The sequence below is a fragment of the Peromyscus maniculatus genome, chromosome 1, assembly GCF_049852395.1.
Source record: "Peromyscus maniculatus bairdii isolate BWxNUB_F1_BW_parent chromosome 1, HU_Pman_BW_mat_3.1, whole genome shotgun sequence".
Taxonomy (NCBI): domain Eukaryota; kingdom Metazoa; phylum Chordata; class Mammalia; order Rodentia; family Cricetidae; genus Peromyscus; species Peromyscus maniculatus.
The window spans coordinates 175,632,719-175,651,784 of NC_134852.1; positions in this window are offsets into that span (position 1 = coordinate 175,632,719).

Here is a 19,066-nt window from a genome sequence, read left to right on the forward strand (position 1 = left end):
TAAAAACTCACCAGTGGGAATTCAGTAGCAGTGAAGTGGTCCTTCGGAAATAGGCACTTCCTCAGATAGATGAAAACTGGGACAATTTGTCATTTTGAAATTTCTTCAGAGGGCAGTAAAATTACACAGACTGAGAACTTGGGTTTGTACAAAGAAAGGATGGGTCTTAGAGAAATATATATATGTATATAATTAAGATGAATCATTTTCTTATATTTGTCTGAAAGAAAAGTACATTCAAAACAATAATGCCAACATTGTATTTGATAATTATCATTCACAGATAAGAGAAGTGAATAATAGCAATATTCCAAGACACCAGAAGGTGAAGCTAGGATTTCATTGCTTTGAGGTATGGAGACCACCCTTGAAGCTGAATAGTGTTATTTGGGAATGAAATTTGGTTAGCTGTAGATGAGTGTCTTTACATAGTCTTGGGTGATAACTAACACAGTTTAAAGAGGACAGTTGATATGCAGTGTGGTTTGGGTGATACCCATCCCCATACACATTTCTTATGTTAAAGCACTAATTCTCAGTAAATCAGAATTTTACTGTCTTTTAGAGATTTTAGAGATAGGGCCTTTAAAGATGTCAATAAGATAAAATGATGGCACTACATGAACTCCAAGCCAATATGAATGATGCTCTCATTCGAAGAAGGAATTCAGACACATGGATCCTGGGGATGTGTGTGTGTGTGTACAGAGAGAAAAATCCAACTCAGGGCACAGTAAGTAGGCAGCCACCGACAAACAATAAGGCTTGACTTCAAAGCTTCCAGAAATGTGAAATAAAAATGATATTGTTATTCCGTATATTCCACTCAGTTTTCAACAGAAAATTATAAAGCATGCTAAAAAGAAAATTATAAAAAAAAAAAACAGTCTAAAGAAACACAGCAAACACAAGAGCCACATGTAATGTGGTTGGGGAAGTGGTCTGGAATTAGATGGTGATGCATATATAGCACACCTTGTGAATGGAATTAAAAACACTAAGTTATATACTTTTAAAGGGTGACATTTTTTGGTTATGATTATCTCAAGGTTATCTTAAAGACATATGATTATTGATAATTTTTTCTAGTATAGTTCCTATACTTTGTACAGTTTTCCAGCTGGTAAAAATAACAATGAATAATGGATTACAATGAACTTACATATTTATAACCAATGAATGATAGATTTTTATAATTATTGTTCTCTTCTTATTCTTTGCCACCCATAACATTAATAATAAAAGAATAATCATGTTTTTTCTCAATAAATGTACACTTGACATTCTCCTCATATAAGAAGTTGTACTGTTTTCTGTGATACTAAAAGGAACATGAGAACCCCTCCTTAGTATAGAGATTTACATAAATGAGTAACTATAAGATATGACAGCATGTGGAAGGTGCCAAAGCCTTACTGAGTGCAGTGAAGTTCAAGGTCTCAGAACACTTCTAGCTGGGGTGATCCAAGGAAGCTTCGAGCTAAAGTTGTCATTTTAGTTGAGACTTTGTTTATTTGACAAATGTTGAAATTCTTGCTACAGTCAAGTTCTGTGCCAGATGCCAGGAGAGAAAAATTCATATCAAATGTTTGCAGCGAGCTCCTCGACCAGCGAGGAAGAACGACCACCACGCGAGGATTCTTCTCAGATCACACTTTATTGGAGCACCTCTTGATTAAGGGAGAGCAGGAGGTGAGGGGCCCCAAGAACTAAAATGCAGCTGCTTATATAGGGAATCAGGCAAACGTGCCATACTGTGATTGGGTCCCGCCAGAATGCAAGCACGGGGAGCCACGGGATAGGCTGAGGACATAAGGTCGAGTACCATACCCGCGCATGTGCAGGTCACAGGACACGTAGTCCCGAGAGCATAGCCAAATATGAAGTTGTTTACAGCTAGGCTACCAGGAAGTCGGCGCCATCTTTGAATGGCAGCTCCCTACAAATGTTCTCTCATCTCACCATCTGATGAAGATTGGAAGTATGTACGTGAAGATAAATGTATATGTGCATTTATGAATGTATACATGCATGCATGTATGGCCAAGGTAAAGTATAAAGTAATGAGAACAACCCTGAGGAATAAGTTGATTTCAACAAAAAGCATAAAACTGTTCAATGTCTTCTGACAACCTTTTAGAGAAAATTCAACTGACAAAATGTGCACTCTAGGGACCTTGTAATCATGTTTCTGGCTAAGTTCCTAGGAGATTTCCTCTACATATTACTACATTTATACTTCATATCAGTTTTCCTATGCTTACCACTTTTTCCTCATAAATAATTCTATCTAGGCCATGCATTCACCTAAGTAATAATTCCAAGTATACTATATGCCAGGCAATGAATAGGGAACATAGCATTGCACAGTCTAATAATGTTCCAACTTTTGTGTTTACATTCTCCAGTGCAAAGGTATAGACCAGCATAGACAGCTGCATTATTCTACTTATTATGTATAAAGATGCCTATGTGTATGTAATGAGGGTGTTTAGTCCTTTATTCCTTTAAGGGTTTTGATTTTGTATAAAGGAAATAGCAAGCGCCCCTGCCTTGACACATGTGTCACAGAAGATGGAAGATAGGCCCTTGAAACCTTCAGGACCTGACAACTTAGTGATGTTCCAAAGCACAATCCAAAATTTCCACTGAGGGGAAGGGCAAGTTGCTTCATTTTATGGACTCTGTCACTGAGACATGAGAGCCCATTTGGATTCTGGATGTGGCATGCTCCCATTGAGTTCTTTGTCTTTGAGTTATTTATTGAGTAACCTATAGTTTTGAATGGTTTCCAGAGCAATTGGAGACTCAGAAGCAGATGTAAGCCTTTGTGCAAGCCGATCTGGACCATATGACTCAGCATGCCAAATGGCACTTGAAACAGCAGGTCAGAATGCTCACACAGTAGCACATAAAAACAGATGGCGATACTCTCAGAAGTTTGGAGAAAGCCAATTTGTTGATAAGTTCTGGGGAAAGTGCTGGCCCTCCTCCTATACCCTTGGGACTGAAGACCTGAGACATCAAGTGATCATGTGATCTAAGACATTATTAGGCTTACAGGGTGACAGTGCTGTAAGCAGGATATGCAAGATCAGTTCAAGCACTTTCCAAAGACACAAATGGCATGAGTAAGTGACTCCACATCCAAACTACTTACCTCTGCTGCAGCGACATGCCTTTTTCTTCCTGTTCTTTTCCCTGTCCTGTTCCCTGTAGCAGCATGGAGAATTCCCCCAAGATATGTGACTGAACATGTCTAGCTTCAAAATAGTTCTTCATACCCTGTTGTTACTGTGTTTTAGCATTTTAGCCTACTTGTGGCCTTAAAGAACCAAGTAGAAAGGAGATTTTCCATGTGAACATTAGATTTTTGTTTGTTTGTTTGTTTGTTTTTATTTGAAACTATGTTTAATTTTATCAGCATCATTGAAAAACATAAGATTGCCTCTCAAATAAAAAGAACTTACTGTTTTTATGAAGGTTTTTACTGAAGTAAAATGAATACCATAACATCACTAATTTTGCCCATGAAGAAAGTGACCAAAAAGATTATACATACCTTCAAAAATCCCTACCCCATAATGCTCTTGTTAGTTACTGGTAGGTGGTCAAGCTTTCAGCAGCAGCAACCAAGGGATGTCAGCATGCTACTGCACTATGGATTGCTACAAAGCATCTTCCAAGATGAGAGCAGCAGCTGGACCTGGCCCTGCTTCGACTTCTTCTCTTCATGAGATGTCTTACTTATCCTCATGGCATGCCATTAGCACTGGTAGGAGATCGTCTTATCTAAAAATCAAGAGAATTATGCTTTATATCCAACATCTGCTTCTACAGTGTGATCTTCACACTCCGGTGGGACTTTCTCCATTCCCTTGACTATTGGTAACTGCTAGGACTGTTGTGCTGTGACCATCAGAACACTGTGAAATTGAAGCCATATCCTTCACTGGCCTGAGATTCCACTTCCTTCCTCTTGGGAGCCAGTTCCTATGTATGATGTCCCGAGGTCACCATGTTTTAAATATTTTTCCAGAAGAATACTAGAGCAGGACTTCTTCAACCTTTTCCATTCAAAATCCCTTTTTGCCTGAGAAATATTTATGTGATTATAAAGTAGATACAAAAATAAAACATTTGGGACTGGAGCATTGCTCATGAGTTAAGTAAGAGTCTTTATGATGATAACCACAGTTCAGGTTCTAGAATCCATATAAAAACCCAGGTGTCCTCACAAATGCCTGACATCCCAGCTTCAAGGGAAGGTGGGACCTGAGGATCACTGAGGCTTGTGGGCTTCCAGTCTGTAGAAGATGTGAGCCAGGGTTCACAGGGAGCCCCTGCCACAAAGGAGTAAGTAAAGCATGACAGAGGATGTCACCTAATATCCTGTTCTGGCCTCCACATGTGCACAACAGTGCACACATCTGCACACATGGGCATGCATTCACACACATGTATTAATACACATGTAAATAAAAATAAATCCTTAAAAAGCATTTACTGACAACAAATCACATCTTATTTCAAAACAATTTGATATACATATGATTTTATTGTTTCTTAAAGATGAAAGTAAATTTACATACTAATGAGATTTATTGTTTTGTTTTGTTTTTTACATAAAGATCTAAATCTTGCTGAAGGCTGGCATCATGGCTCAGTGGGTAAAAGCACTTGCTGTACAAATCTGATGACCTGAGCTTAATCTCCAGAATTTATGGTGGAAGAAGAGACACAACTTCCAGAATTTATCACCTGACTTCCACACATGTGTTATGGTTCTCTCTCTCTCTCTCTCTCTCTCTCTCTCTCTCTCTCTCTCTCTCTCTCTCTCTCCCCAAATAATAATAAATAAAACATTTTTAAATCTTTGCTAAGAAAATAGTAGAACATCTTTAAGATTTTTCAGAATTGATCAGTATTTTGATCTTAGAGTCATCAATGCTGAGACCTTGGCTTTGTATAAATATATAGTATAAAATGGTAGAAGTATATTTATAGGCATTTCAGAAATTTGTAGAAAATTTATCCTAATCACAAGCCAAATTTCACTTGCCAATTTATTTTCAATGAAACTCAAGTCAGAAATCCCAACATCAATTTTTAAAATCAAACATTGCATAATATAACACAAAGACAAAGTTGGTATGTGTTGAAGAATAATGGCAGAAGTGTATTAAAAGCCTTTGTTTTCCACAATCCAATTATCATGCTTCTGTAAGAGCAGAAAAGTTCATTTGTAAAGTACAAATACCACAATTCATAACATATACTAGTCTGGAATCTAAACTGGGGCATTTCAGGCACTGTTGTTGCATGGCGGCATTGGCATGTGCCCTGCAAAGTGCATGTGTTGTATGTTCAGAAAGAAGGCTAGAGTGAAGTCACGCAATACAGCATGGACAAGCGCCACCAGAAACACCTTGGACTCATTGCACATTTGATTTTGAATTAATTTTTGGTTGTTGTATGTCAAGAAACCTTCTACTCTTAACATATTTTTCACAGCCCCTACATTCAGTTTTGTGACTCTATATGGAGTTGTGACTCCCTGATTGAGAAGCTGGGCTCACACAGAGAATACCAAGGCACAGGACTGGGTAAAGTAAGTCTTGGACATCTAGTCTAGTTGAGCCTTCAGTTGACTGTAGTCTTAGCCATTATCTGACTGCAATTGCTAACTAACCCCCAACCCCAACTGATGCCAGTAAGTACACAGGCCTGTGAGACCTGTTTTTCAAGTCACAAAACTGAGGTTCTTTTGTTACACAGCAATAGACAATATGATACATAATTTTTTTATTAAAGCTCCCATTTTACAAGAAAAGGATGAGAAAATAGGCTTCACATCAGTAGGATTCACTGATGATGATATATACCTGACGTGTGAAGCAGTTTGCTTTATAAAACAGTAAACTTACTGAAGACTCAGGCTGAGATTGGACAGCATAGTGTGTCTTGTGCTGGTACACTCCATGATAGACAGATAATCCAAACCACCAATGCACAATACCACTTTTCCCTAACCAGACTCAAGATAGCTAAGGACCAAGATGGGGTGGCTTTTTTTTAAACCACTATTCCTAATGGATGACTCACTTTTTTCTCACCAAACTAAGAGATTTATCTGTTCTAGATTGTCTATTGACAACCAGGGGCCATTAGCACATACTCAGCACTGCTGGCCATTTTAAAATTCTCCTTTGTAAAACAGCTGGGCCTGCTAGCAAGAACATGAGATTCTGGAAGCCAAGAGAAGAGATCATCATTCTCCAGGAAGTCACTACAAGCAGAAGCAGAAGTTTCATAAGATTCACTTGAGGGCCTGGAGATATAGCTCAGTGGTTAAGAGCACTGGCTGCTCTTCTAGAGGTCCTGAGTTCAATTCCCAGCATCCACATGGTGGCTCACAACCATCTATAATGAGATCTGGTGCTCTCTTCTGGCCTGCATACATGTTGACAGAACATTGTATACATAATAAATAAATAAGTCAAAAGAATTAAAAAAAAAAGATTCACTTAAATAGGTGCTTCAGACAGTGTTGTTGGGAGCCTACTTGAGTTCCTCGAGATCTGCAGTATCTTTTGGACAAATTATAGTCACTGACTTTAGTTCCATAGGCTGGAAGTTGGTGATAGGTTTCCTGACTTTTGCTCTTTTAGCTTCCTAATGGTAGGTAAACCTCAAATGATGAGTCTTAAAATATTCTTACTTAAAATGCAGGGTAAATTCTGGTTTTTTTTTTTTGACAGGAATTTAACCAATATACTTAGGACCCATGAGTGTGTGTGTGTGTGTGTGTGTGTGTGTGTGTGTGTGTGTGTGTGTGTTTATGGTGTTTGCATGTGTGTTATGTATGTGTATGCACATATGTATATATGTGAAAAAGCCAGAGGTCAATGCTGGGTGTCTTCCTCGATTGCTCTCCACCTTATTTTTTGAGTCAGGGTCTCTCACTGAACCAGCTTGGCTGTCCAATAAGCTCCAGCTCTCAGGTCTGTCTTGTTACAAATGAGAGGCACAGAGCCCAGATTTGATATGAATATTGGAGATGTAACACAGGTTCTCATGTTTGTGTGGAGGATGTTCTACTGTCTAAGCCATCTCCATAAGCTCCCTCTCCTGCTATTAATTTTTTTAATTCTCCAAATACTTCTAACTAATGGTTGCTCTGGAGAACTGTTCATTAGAGCATAATGAAGAACACAAAGGACATAGAAAGGAAGAAAGAGTTGGAGCTAGACAATTACACTCCATTTTGGTAGTCAGTCACTCCATTTTAGATGTCAATCACTCCAAACCTGAAATCAATTTATGAACACTCTAAGATAGGAGAGACTTAGTTCAGCTTCTTTCAAGTCTTGAGACATGCTCAGTAAGTCCCTTTTCCAGCTTCACAGTCTTCACACCCCTCATAAAGCCCCTACCCTGCTTCTCACAGGCCAGGTCCTTTCTCCTTTTTCTGGTTTCTGCTTAAGTAGTATATCACCAAGCAGGCTTTTCTAACAACACCATCAAAAGCTATACACTTACTCATACTAGTATCATATATAACTTGCTTTTTTTGCCTTTGTGTCATATATTACAATTTTTACTTACAAATGTGCCTGGTTCTTGACTATATCTATCTCTTCATGAGAATTTAAGAGCCACAGAGGGGCTGAGCACCTGTTTCTCTCACCATCCGATACCCAGATGTTTTAGATTCAGGAACACGCCCATTAAAACTTATGAAATAACTAAGTGAAACTACTTTGAGTCACATCATCTCAGGGACACTTTTTAGCCTTTTCTACTTATAGCCTTATATGTTGTCTTTGCCACTGTTTTGGTTTTGGTTTTCATCCTGATGACTTGGAGGATGGGACCATAGAAAGTATAGTGCTTAAAATTAGCAGATGTCAAGTAGGAAATTAGTCTTTGGCATTCCCTTCTAAATCTTAGACTAAACATAAATGTTATACTTTAATATAGAAATACTATAATAAATGTTATACTACAACAAATACTATAAATAATATAAAATAAATAAATACTATAATAAATGTTATACTACAAGGCATAATTCAAAATCTAACAGGGAAAAATTAGTCATTCTTATAGGTAACTTTGACCTGATATTAGAGTTGATGGGTCTCAGAGGTGGTTTAAGACATGGAAATAGGATGCAACTGAGAAATAAGGTACATTTTTATTATAATATTTCCTGGTTGTCTTTTTGAAAGAGGAAGTATACTCTTTACTTTTAGTCAGATACCAAAGACTGTAGTGGTTTGAATAAGAAATGCCCCCGCCCCCCCAGTCTTGGGTATTTGGAACTTGGTTTCCGGCTGGTGGTGGTATTAGGGGAGGTTTTGGTGGTGTGGTCTTGCTGGAGGAAGTACATCATTGGGGGTGGGCTTTGAGATGAAGAGCTGCACACCACTTCTAGTTCACCGTCTCGTCTCGGCTTCCCACATCGAGTTCAAGACGTGAGCTCTCAGCTCCTGTTTCTGCCAGCGTGCCCCCCCCCCTTATGATCATGCCCTCCTTCTGCCATCATGGATTCTTGGCCCTCTGGAATCATAAACCAAAATAAATTCTCTCTTCCCTAAGCTCCCTTTGGTCCCAGTGTTTTATCGCAGCAACAGAAAAGTTACTACGAGAGATACTGAACTTCCTCTACAATAAAATGAAGCTCCTAATTGCTGTTACAAAAAAATTCCGTTGTGACTTATGTTTTTCATCTGTCAGTTTTGTTGAACAAAATTATTTAGTCATCCATTTAAAAGGTATACTACTAAAAAAAAATCCTATGACAATTTGGAATCTTTACTATGCAAGAAGCATTTATTCCATTGCATTAGGAGAGGAAACTTCCTCTCTAGCTGTGTCCACATGCAAGTCCTGCTTTTTCTCTCCAGACATTTTCCCTATTCTTTCCTAATGATTACATCAGGGGTCCCCCGGGCCTCTGTAGTAAAAGGAACAAAGCAAAGGAAACGGGTAATTTGGAACTATCAAATGCCAAGGGAAAAAGAGCCATCTCTTGGCAACAAAACCATTCATGTTCCTAGTGTTCTCATTCTCATATCATTGTGAATTCTAACATCAGCATAAATTGGTCTTTTAAAGTCATCATTATTAGCCCCTTGGTAGCGGTTACCTACTTTTTCAGGTTAAAAGCAGTTCACACTCTACGAGATTGCTTACACTGTAGTGCTATATCCTTTGCATGTGTTAACCTGATTTCATATGAATAGTATTTCACTTAGTCTTCATTTACTATTAGTCTGTTTAATACTGATGGGTGAATAATACTGCTTTCCTTATTTACAGACTTAAACGATCATCTGTACAGTGCCTCTCAGCTTAAATATGCTAACATGTCTATCTTATTTTTATCCCAACAATTGGTATAAAGATGTGTCAACTAAAGTTAACAATAGATGGCATTAACATTTCCTGGCACTAATGTGTTTTTTAAGTAGTCTTTTAATGTGAAATCTTGTGTTTAAGGAAATAAACCAATATACTCAAACCAAGGGTATCTACCAAGCACCTCTACATTTAATGTTTGTTTCTAAAAATGTAGTTTTTCTCTTCCTTTTCTCTAAAGTCTAGTAAAGCCCATGAAGACAGATAATGCTCCTGTTGTCTTTTCTTATGTATTAATAAAACAGATAATTGATATTGTATCTTGTTTGCTGATATTTTGTTGTTCCCCTATTTCTTTGCTGGTAAGTTCGTAAACTTTAGATTCTGGAAGACTGAAGAGGGCTGAGGTTTGGCTTGTATTCACAATGACAATATTGTGTATCATAATCAAGCATTTAAAATTGGGTGTTTATTTTTAGGCATGAGGGCAATATTAAGGAGTAAACCCAAGGCCTCACACATGCTAGGCAAGCACTGTATCAATGAACAATATTCCAAGCCAACACTTAACTTATTTTGCTTTTAGGCAAGTCTCACTGTGTAGCCCAAGGTAGATTGGAACTTACTAGGTAGTCCATCCTGGGCTTGAACACACAACCCTCCAGTTCCCTGTATGGTGTGGGGATTACAAGAGTCCAGCACCACACCTGGGTCAACACTTACTTGCTGAGGTGATGAAATAACTTGCCTGTGTTAGTAAAAATATCTAGCAATATTATAAGATCACATTTAGTACGATGTGAGCTTTTATAATGTTATCACAATGTAGACTTCAACTAAAAATAGATGGAGCACATATACAAAGAACCAGAGTAATGTAAGTAGAATAATACAGGGTAAAGACATGACCACATTACAAAGTCATCTTCATCTCTTCCCCAAAGTCATTAAAACTAGTCTAGTATCCACCCTTGTTCCTTCTAGGGCCCAACATAATTATTAGGATTTTTGTTTTATAGAGTTTGGAGTATCCATTAAAGCTTAGAACATAAATGTATATATGTGTATTTTTTCTTTTTCTTTTCATGTGTGTGATGTGCGTGTGTGATGTATTGTGTGTATGTTCATATGTACTTGTTTGCAAATGTACATGGAGGTCCCTGGTTGATACTGGGAATATTCTTCAATTGCTCTTCCATTGTGTTCTTTGAGGAAGGGTCTCTCACTCAAACCCAGAGCTCGACAATTCAGATAGTCTAGTCAGCCACCTTGCCTTAAGCATCTTCTGTCTACACTCTCCAGAGCTGGAATTACAGCAGAATACCATGCCATGTGGCATTCAAATAGTTAAAGAGCTCTGTAGAGACCCACAGAAGTTTCCTAGTGAGAACTTACTCAGGCTCCTGAGAATCTGAGCTTGCTTTACCCAGCAGGGCTGCATAAGGGGAAGATTTGACCACGGGCATGGGTTACCAGGTGTTTACAGGGTCTGCACCTGGCTGTGGGTGTGCTTTGATCTTGCACACACACTATTTGTATATCATTAATAAGGGCTCATGAATTTCAATTCTAAACATCTTAGGATTTCAACCCTTATTGATAAAATTGAGTTGGATCATTGTTCAAACACATTCTAGTTCTAACCATTTGAGTTCTACACATATTAGATGTGTAATAACAAGGTGAGATAATTTTTAAGACAGTACCATGAGGCATATAATTCATAGCTTTCATCTGAGTACAAAGGGTGGAGGAAGGACAAATACAGAGCCATACAGACATATTATCTTTCTGAGATATCAGTTTTATTGCAAGATTTGGGGGGAATCAAGCTTATATTTTTCTAATTAAATGCAAGTATATTAGAAAATTCCTATTTTTCAGTGTTGTGCTCTTTTGATTGTATTCTGACAAATAAAGCTTGCTTGGAGTCAGAAGGCAGAGCTAGCCACTAGCTGACCATAGAGGTTTGGAAGACTGTAGAGAGAGGAGACAGGAAGTGGTAAGTGAGACAGGATCTCAGCCTTTTTGGATGGAGGAACAGAAGAGGTTAGGAAGCAACTGGCGGCTGCTCTGGATTCTCTGGTCTTTTGGGTTCTTACCCCAATATTTAACTACTGATTTTTTTATTGATAAAAATTAATTAGCTTAGTGCTTCATCTGGCACCCAGCTTTTGGGACATGAATTCATGAAATAGCTGCTTGCCCACGGCTTTGCAGCCACTGTACCTGCTGGAGCTGCACCAGCTGAAGTCACGATGCCACTGACTTTTCCTTTCTTTCCCCAAGCCCTCTGATCCAGTCTGGGATTTTCTTGTTGCAGCCTCTCTACAGCAATTTCCACAATCCCCAAACTCCCCAGGAGCCTGAGCTCCAAATGCTCATGGAATTAGCCCCTCAACACCAGCCAGCTCTGCCTTCAGACAGTTCTGTGCTTTCACTTCCCGCAGGTCGCACGTGATGTGATGTGTTTGCATGTTCCTCTGTGCCTACCTTTCAGATGGCTGGCTCCTTGGCTTCTTTTTCCCGTAGGTTGTGTGCTTTACCTGGACCACCTCCTCAGGCTGCTGAAACACAATCAGTTGCAGCTGTGCTCAGCCAGGCTGTACACCACCTGTGTTATCCACCCAGCCAAGCCACACTTACACTTCACTGTCATCAGCAGATTTGGTGAGACAACTTGGAATTCTTAAAGGGGGAAATTCATTCCAAAAAAGGGGGGCGGGAGTTTTTTCTCCCATTAAAAAAAAAAAATGGGAAACACTATTTACAATGGAGGGAGTTAGATCACTGTATGATATCACAATGGATGGTTTAAAAATGGAACAATTAAATGAGGGAATAATTAACTTAGCTGTGATTAACATGATGTTAATTATAAACATTATCAGTTTGGTAATTCTTGTTTTATTCCTGAAAAAAAGTCGGTTGATATGAGTGCCAAGATACAGGCCTCACAAAAGGTTACTAAAGAAAATAATGCAATTTTGAATGATAAGTTACAAGCCTTAGAAAAACTTATTAAAACAGATAAGAGAGATATTCAGACAAAGACAGAGGAATTTAAAGGAGAATCAACCTCACCATTACATTATAAAATTAGAGAGGAACAGCCTAAGGTTATCAAAAACAAAACACCTGACTTTATCCAGTCACCCTATAGGGACAACTGCCAAATGACAGGTGTCCCCAAGGCTATGTAAGAACTGACTGGATTGCTGTGGAAATGTTAGATTTGAAAAGATTTAAGGAAATGATAGTCTCATTTGGTATGCATTCACCTTTTGTGAAGCAGATGATAAATTCATGGTCAACTAGTAACAGAGTTGTCCTACAAGAATGGAAAGACTTGGTTACAGCAGTATTACAGTAGAGGGCCTGGTTGGTGGAAAGACGAGGCTAGGACAATTGAACAATGAAGTAGGGCTAGAGGAATAGAAATTTCCCAAGAGCAACTTATTGGAGAAGGTGATCATGCTGATGTACAAAGACAGTCTATATATGATGACCACACCTTGGTTCTATGCTGTGCAGAAGCTTTGAATGCTTGGAGTAGAGTTGAAGAAATTAGAAAGAGAACTGAGTCTTTTATTAAAGTTATACAGGGCCCAAAAGAAACCTTCACTGATTTTTTTTACAAAGATTTACTTCAGCTGTAAGTAGAATGATACCAAATCCAGAAGCTAGACAAACAATAATTGAATATTTGGCTTTTGAAAATGATAATTTACAATGCAATAGGGTTACTAGGCCTTTAAAGGTAAGATCAGTACCCATAGAGGAATGGATCTGAGATACAGTAAATATTGAATCTCATAACCATGATGATACTTGGATAGGAGAGATGATTTCCAGATGCTTGAAGAAAAATCAAAATGCTGGATGTTTTAATTGTGGTAAACAAGGTCACCTAAAAGGTATTGTGGGCAGGGCATTCTGAGAAACAATGTTTTTTCTAGGAATAATCCAAAAGAAGGTCCACGCCTTCTGGAATATGCAGAAGGTGCAACAAAGGTTGACATTGGATCAATTGAATGCAGATCAACAAAGAAAAGACAAGGTAACCCTTTGCCATTGGGAAACACCTTTGGGGGCCTCTTTTCAGGCCCCCATGTCAAACTTGGTTCAATTATTCCCTGTCAGTGTTTGGTAAACTCTTCTACAGAACAATTAAAGGATCTAATGCTTATTAAATGTGAAAAAACCATGCTGCTCTGAATGATAGAACACCTTTAGAAGATAAAACAAAAATTTCAGGAGAAACCATAAAGCAAATATTTTGGCAAACTTCTATAAATGATCAAAGACCAAAGTTAAAGATATGAATCAAACACATTGTAATTGAAAAGTGTTTTAGACACAGGGGCAGATGTAACAATAATTGCACCAGAATCTTGGCATCCAAATTAGCCTCTTCAGGAGGTAAATGTTTAGCTTTTAGGGATTGGAATATTGTTTCAGGTAAAACAAAGCACAAGATGGGTCAAATGTATAGGGCCAAAAGGACAGAGAGGAAAATTAAAGCCATATGTGGCTAATATAACAATGAATTTATGGGGATGTGATTTGTTACAGCAATGAAAAACACAGATTAACATTCCTCTAATCTCAGAAACAAACCATAAACTAACGTATGTTTCTGGGAAACATATTTTTTTGTTTGTTTGTTTTTTGAGATAGGGTTTCTCCATGTAGTTTTGCGCCTTTTCCTGGAACTCACTTGGTAGTCCAGGCTGGCCTCGAACTCACAGAGATCCGCCTGCCTCTGCCTCCCGAGTGCTGGGATTAAAGGCGTGCACCACCACCGCCCCGTGGTTTCTGGGAAAAATATTAAACTGTATTATAAAGAACAGTCACTGACTATTCAGGTTGTACATAAACAGGGTACAACAGCTGCTGATCTTGCAAAGGTACCAACAGCCCTACTTTTAAGATAGTTAACAGACCAACCTGTCTGACTGGCATCAGAAAAATTACATGCCTTAGAATAGCTGGTACAGGAGCAGCTAAATGCTCAACATATTGAAAAATTGACCAGTCCTTGAAACTCTCCTGTATTTGTTATTAAAAAGAAATTTGAAAAATGGAGAATAATAACAGATCTAAGAGCTGTTAATAAAGTGATTCAGTCAATGGGCTCTTTACAGCCTGGAATTTCCTTGCTTTCTCTATTACCTATGGAATGGTCCAATAGAGTGGTTGATTTAAAAGACTGTTTCTTTACTATACTGTTGCAAGAATAGGATAGAGAAAAACTGACCTTCATGGTGCCTACTTATAATAAATCTCAGCCCATTAAAAGATATCAATGGAAAATTCTCCCACAAGGGATATTAAACAGCCCCACCCTTCCCCAATATTTTGTGTGACAGCCATTGGAACTAATTTGTAATTGGTTTCCTCAATCTATAATTTGTAGCATAAATTCTAATTGGTCTTAATAATAAAAACCCAGAGTCAGATATTGGGGTAAATGCTGAAAAATTAGAGAAGCCAGCCATTAGAAAGACTTCTTACCTCTAGTGAATCCTCAGTCTGAAAGGGCCAAGCTCCTGTCTCTAACCCACCTTATCACTTCCTCTCTCCACCCAGCCATATCATTTCCTGTTTCCTCCTTCCAAGTGCTGGGATTAAAGGTGTGTGCCACCAGTGTCTGGCCTCTAGTGGCTAGCTCCACACTCTGATCTCCAGGCAAGCTTTATTTGTGAAAGCACGAACAAAATGTTACCACAGTTCTCTTTTTTGTCTAAATTTTTTAAAAAAAATATAACTAATATGAGAAAAACTGTATACAATAAGTACAATAACTGTATAATATATACAGGCAATAAATACCTCAATAATGTCTAGTACATAAACACATTCGACAAATTCAGAAAAAAATACTCCATATCTATCCCATCTTGGTGAGTACAAAAGTTGTACCTAAATAATTTACCATTATATGGATGATATCTTACTAAATGATTCAAATGTGGATACCCTAGAGAAAATGTTTGAAGAAATAAAAAAAAAAATGTACCTTGCTGGGGATTACAAATCATTCCTGAAAAAATACAAAGATGAGATTCTATTAATTACTTAGGCTATAAGATAGGTTCACAAAAAATTCAATCCCAAAAGGTACATATCAGGAGAGATCAATTGCTGACTCTTAATGACTTTCAAAAATTGCTGGGAGACATTCACTGGCTATGACCCACAATTGGATTAACAACTCAAGAACTAAGTAATTTATTTCAAACCTTACAAGGTGATAAGTCCAAGAAAATTATCATCTGGGGCTGAGAGAGAATTGGCTTTGGTAGAAAAGAAATTATAGGATGTACATGTGGATCATTTGGCTCCAGAGCTTGATTGCATTCTGGTTATTTCACCTTTTATGTATTCCCCTACAGGAATTTTAATGCAGAGAGAAGACAGTATCTTAGCATGGATATTCTTGCCACACAAACAGAGTAAAAAATTAAAGACCTATGTAGAAAAGTTTTCTGAGTTGATTCTAAAAGGAAAATTGAGGCTTCGTCAATTAGCAGGAATAGACCTAGAAGACATCGTAGTAACTTTTACTAATGCTAAAATTTCCTCTTTGTGGATGGAAAATAAATGTTGGCAAAAAGTTTGGAGTCGTTTTTGGGAGAAATTAGCAACAAATATCACAAAAGCAAGAGAATTCAGTTTATATAGAACTATATGGGGAGCACCAATTTCTGGAGCCCCTACATTCTATATTAATGCAAACAAATCAGGAAAGGTAGGTTATAAGTCAGGAAATTTAAGTAAAGTGGGTCAAAGACCTATGATTTTGTTCAAAAGTCAGAACTTTATGCTATTCTCATGGTACTATTAGATTTTCCAGAACCTCTTCATATAGTTACTGTCAATATGCAGAAAGAGTTGTTTTACATATTGAAACTACTAAATTTATTCCAGATAAACATACTTGACTTTGTTATTTGTTCAATTACAGAAAATAATCAGAAATAGAAATTGTAGCCAGGCGGTGGTGGCACACGCCTTTAATCCCAGCACTTGGGAGGCAGAGGCAGGTGGATCTCTGTGAGTTGGAGGCCAGCCTGTGCTACAGAGTGAGTTCCAGGAAAGACACAAAGCTACACAGAGAAACCCTGTCTCAAACAACCGAGAGAAAGAGAGAGAGAGAGAGAGAGAGAGAGAGAGAGAGAGAGAGAGAGAGAGAGAAATAGAAATCATGCCTTATACATAAAACACATATTAGATCCCATACGGGTCTGCCAGGCCCTCTAGCACAAGGTAATCAATTATTAACTATTGTTTAAAAATGTGCTAGAAGCTTCAGAATTTCATAAGAAACACCATGTCAATAACAAGGTTTTAAAAAAAGTTTTTTTTCCATTACTTTGCAACAAGCCAAGGAAATGTCCTACTTGTTTTTTGTATAACCAAACTCTACTACCTGCAGGAAGTAAACCAAAGGGTACTCAAAGAAACGAAATTTGGCAATGGATGTGTTTCATTTTACAGAGTTTGGAAAATTGAAATATGTATACCATACCATAGATACATATTCAGGATTTCACTAGGCAACTGCTTTGAGTTCTGAAAAGCCTGACTCTGTAATTACACGTTTGTTAGAAGTTATAACCATCATGGGTATACCTATACAAAATAAGACCGACAATGCTCTGCATATGACTCTAGTAAAATGAAACAGTTTTTTGTATATTACAACATAAAGCATATTACAGGTATACCATACAATCCTACAGGACAAGCAGTTATAGAAAGATCAAATCAAACTCTAAAATACATGCTTAATACACAGAAAGGGGTAATAAAGATCCCCAGAGATAGACTGCACAGTGCTTTATTAACTTTAAATTTTCTAAATGCCAATGAGAAAGGAATGACAGCTGTGGAGGGACATTGGACAGTAGAAAAAACTGCTGAGTTAAATCAGCCTGTATACTTTAAAGATGTGATGACCTCAGAATGGAAACCAGGATGTATATCACATTGGGGAAGAGGTTTTGCTTTTGTTTCCACAGGAGAAGAAAAGCTATGGATACCATCAAAATTGATAAAGATTAGGTTTGAACAAGAGAGACCTCTTAGTTAGAGGAGGTGATAGTTCATCAATCAGCATGACCATTCGATCTAAACTAACTTATAAGACTAACAAATGCTTTTTGTTTGATCAGATATAACTTGCCAAAAGGGAAACTTCCCAAAGTTAGGCTTGGGGAAGGGTTTTGTTTTTGTCTTTTTAGGAGAATGAAGGCATTCAGCTAAGGAATTTGAAGACCATGGGACAAATGAGACATCTGAAGAAAAAGGATGAATCATCCAGAGAAAATGTCCCCAAAAAAAGAGTAAATTGGCCTGTTGATAATTCACATATCTAACAGGATAAAATTTCATAAGTCTTCCCAAATGTTTGTTTCTACTTTTCTCTACAGATATAGAATACAAATGGTCTTTTTATAGTACCAGTTCAATTGAAAATTAAAGCTGGCTTTGGAGTTGGAGTATGGCTCTCTCCTCTAAACCTAAGCATCCTTGTTAAATGGAAAATCCAAAATCTCTGTTGCATGTCAGAAGAGCCACCTGATATGGGACAGAAGAAAAACCAAAATTAAGGGACTATACTATTGCAACTAATCTCAATCTTTTGGTTTTATTTTGATTCTTTAAAACTTTTCTTAAGGTATAAATATTATCTCAAAATTTATAAGATTAATATATATTTTTAAACTTTTTGTCATGACATTAATGGTCACATAAAGTACTAACTAACTCTAGAAAAAGGCTTTATCTAGCTTCCTGTATGTGTTTTTGGGTTTTAGGCTCTATCAGGTAACTAGGAATTAAGTTTTTGTACTCTGAATGTACATAACAAATTATGATCCTTTAACCTCTTTGAGATCTTATGCATATGACATTTAAAATGTTTCAGTTTTCTGTAGTGAACCATGACCATGCCTAACAGTGACATTTGAAGTCTCCAAAAAGAGGATAGGGCCCCAGAACAGTTCCACAGGGACTATGGTAACAACGCTAAGCTAAGCTAACAAACACCACCCAAAGATCTACTTTGCACTATAAACACAGCAGGACAATTTCAATGTGGCTAGCTGAGATGGTCCAGTCTCACAGACTACTCTAGCCAGGACTTAAGATAAGCCCTGTACTTTCCTATTACAGAGAGACTGGACAACAAATGATACAGCTTGCTCTCCTAGGACTTGACAATTATCCCAGGCTTTTTTTTTTTTTTTTTTTCAGGATCCTCTAACAATGCTGTAACCTCCAGACAGCAGAAGGTAATTTTAAGAACATGATACCCACATTCCCAAGAGGTGAGGTGAATGGTTTTTGGTTGTTCAGTGGGTTATGGATATTTGTCATCATTTAGGGGGATTGTTTACAAGTTGTTATTGGTAATGGTCAGGAAAAAAAGCTGAACAAAAGAGATTAGATTCATGGATCTTGTTCTGAAAAAAAGGGGGCGTATAGAAATAATAGGATAAAAGGGTAGATTATTGAATCTACTTTTAAACCCAAAAAAGCAACTACTAGTCTTAAATATTTTATATTGATTTGGATTTTTGTATATTGATACAAATTTGAGGTTATTTTTGTTATATTGTATATATGTTTCTACTCCTGTTTAAGATATTTTTGTATATTGATAAAAATTTAGCCAGGCGGTGGTGGCACA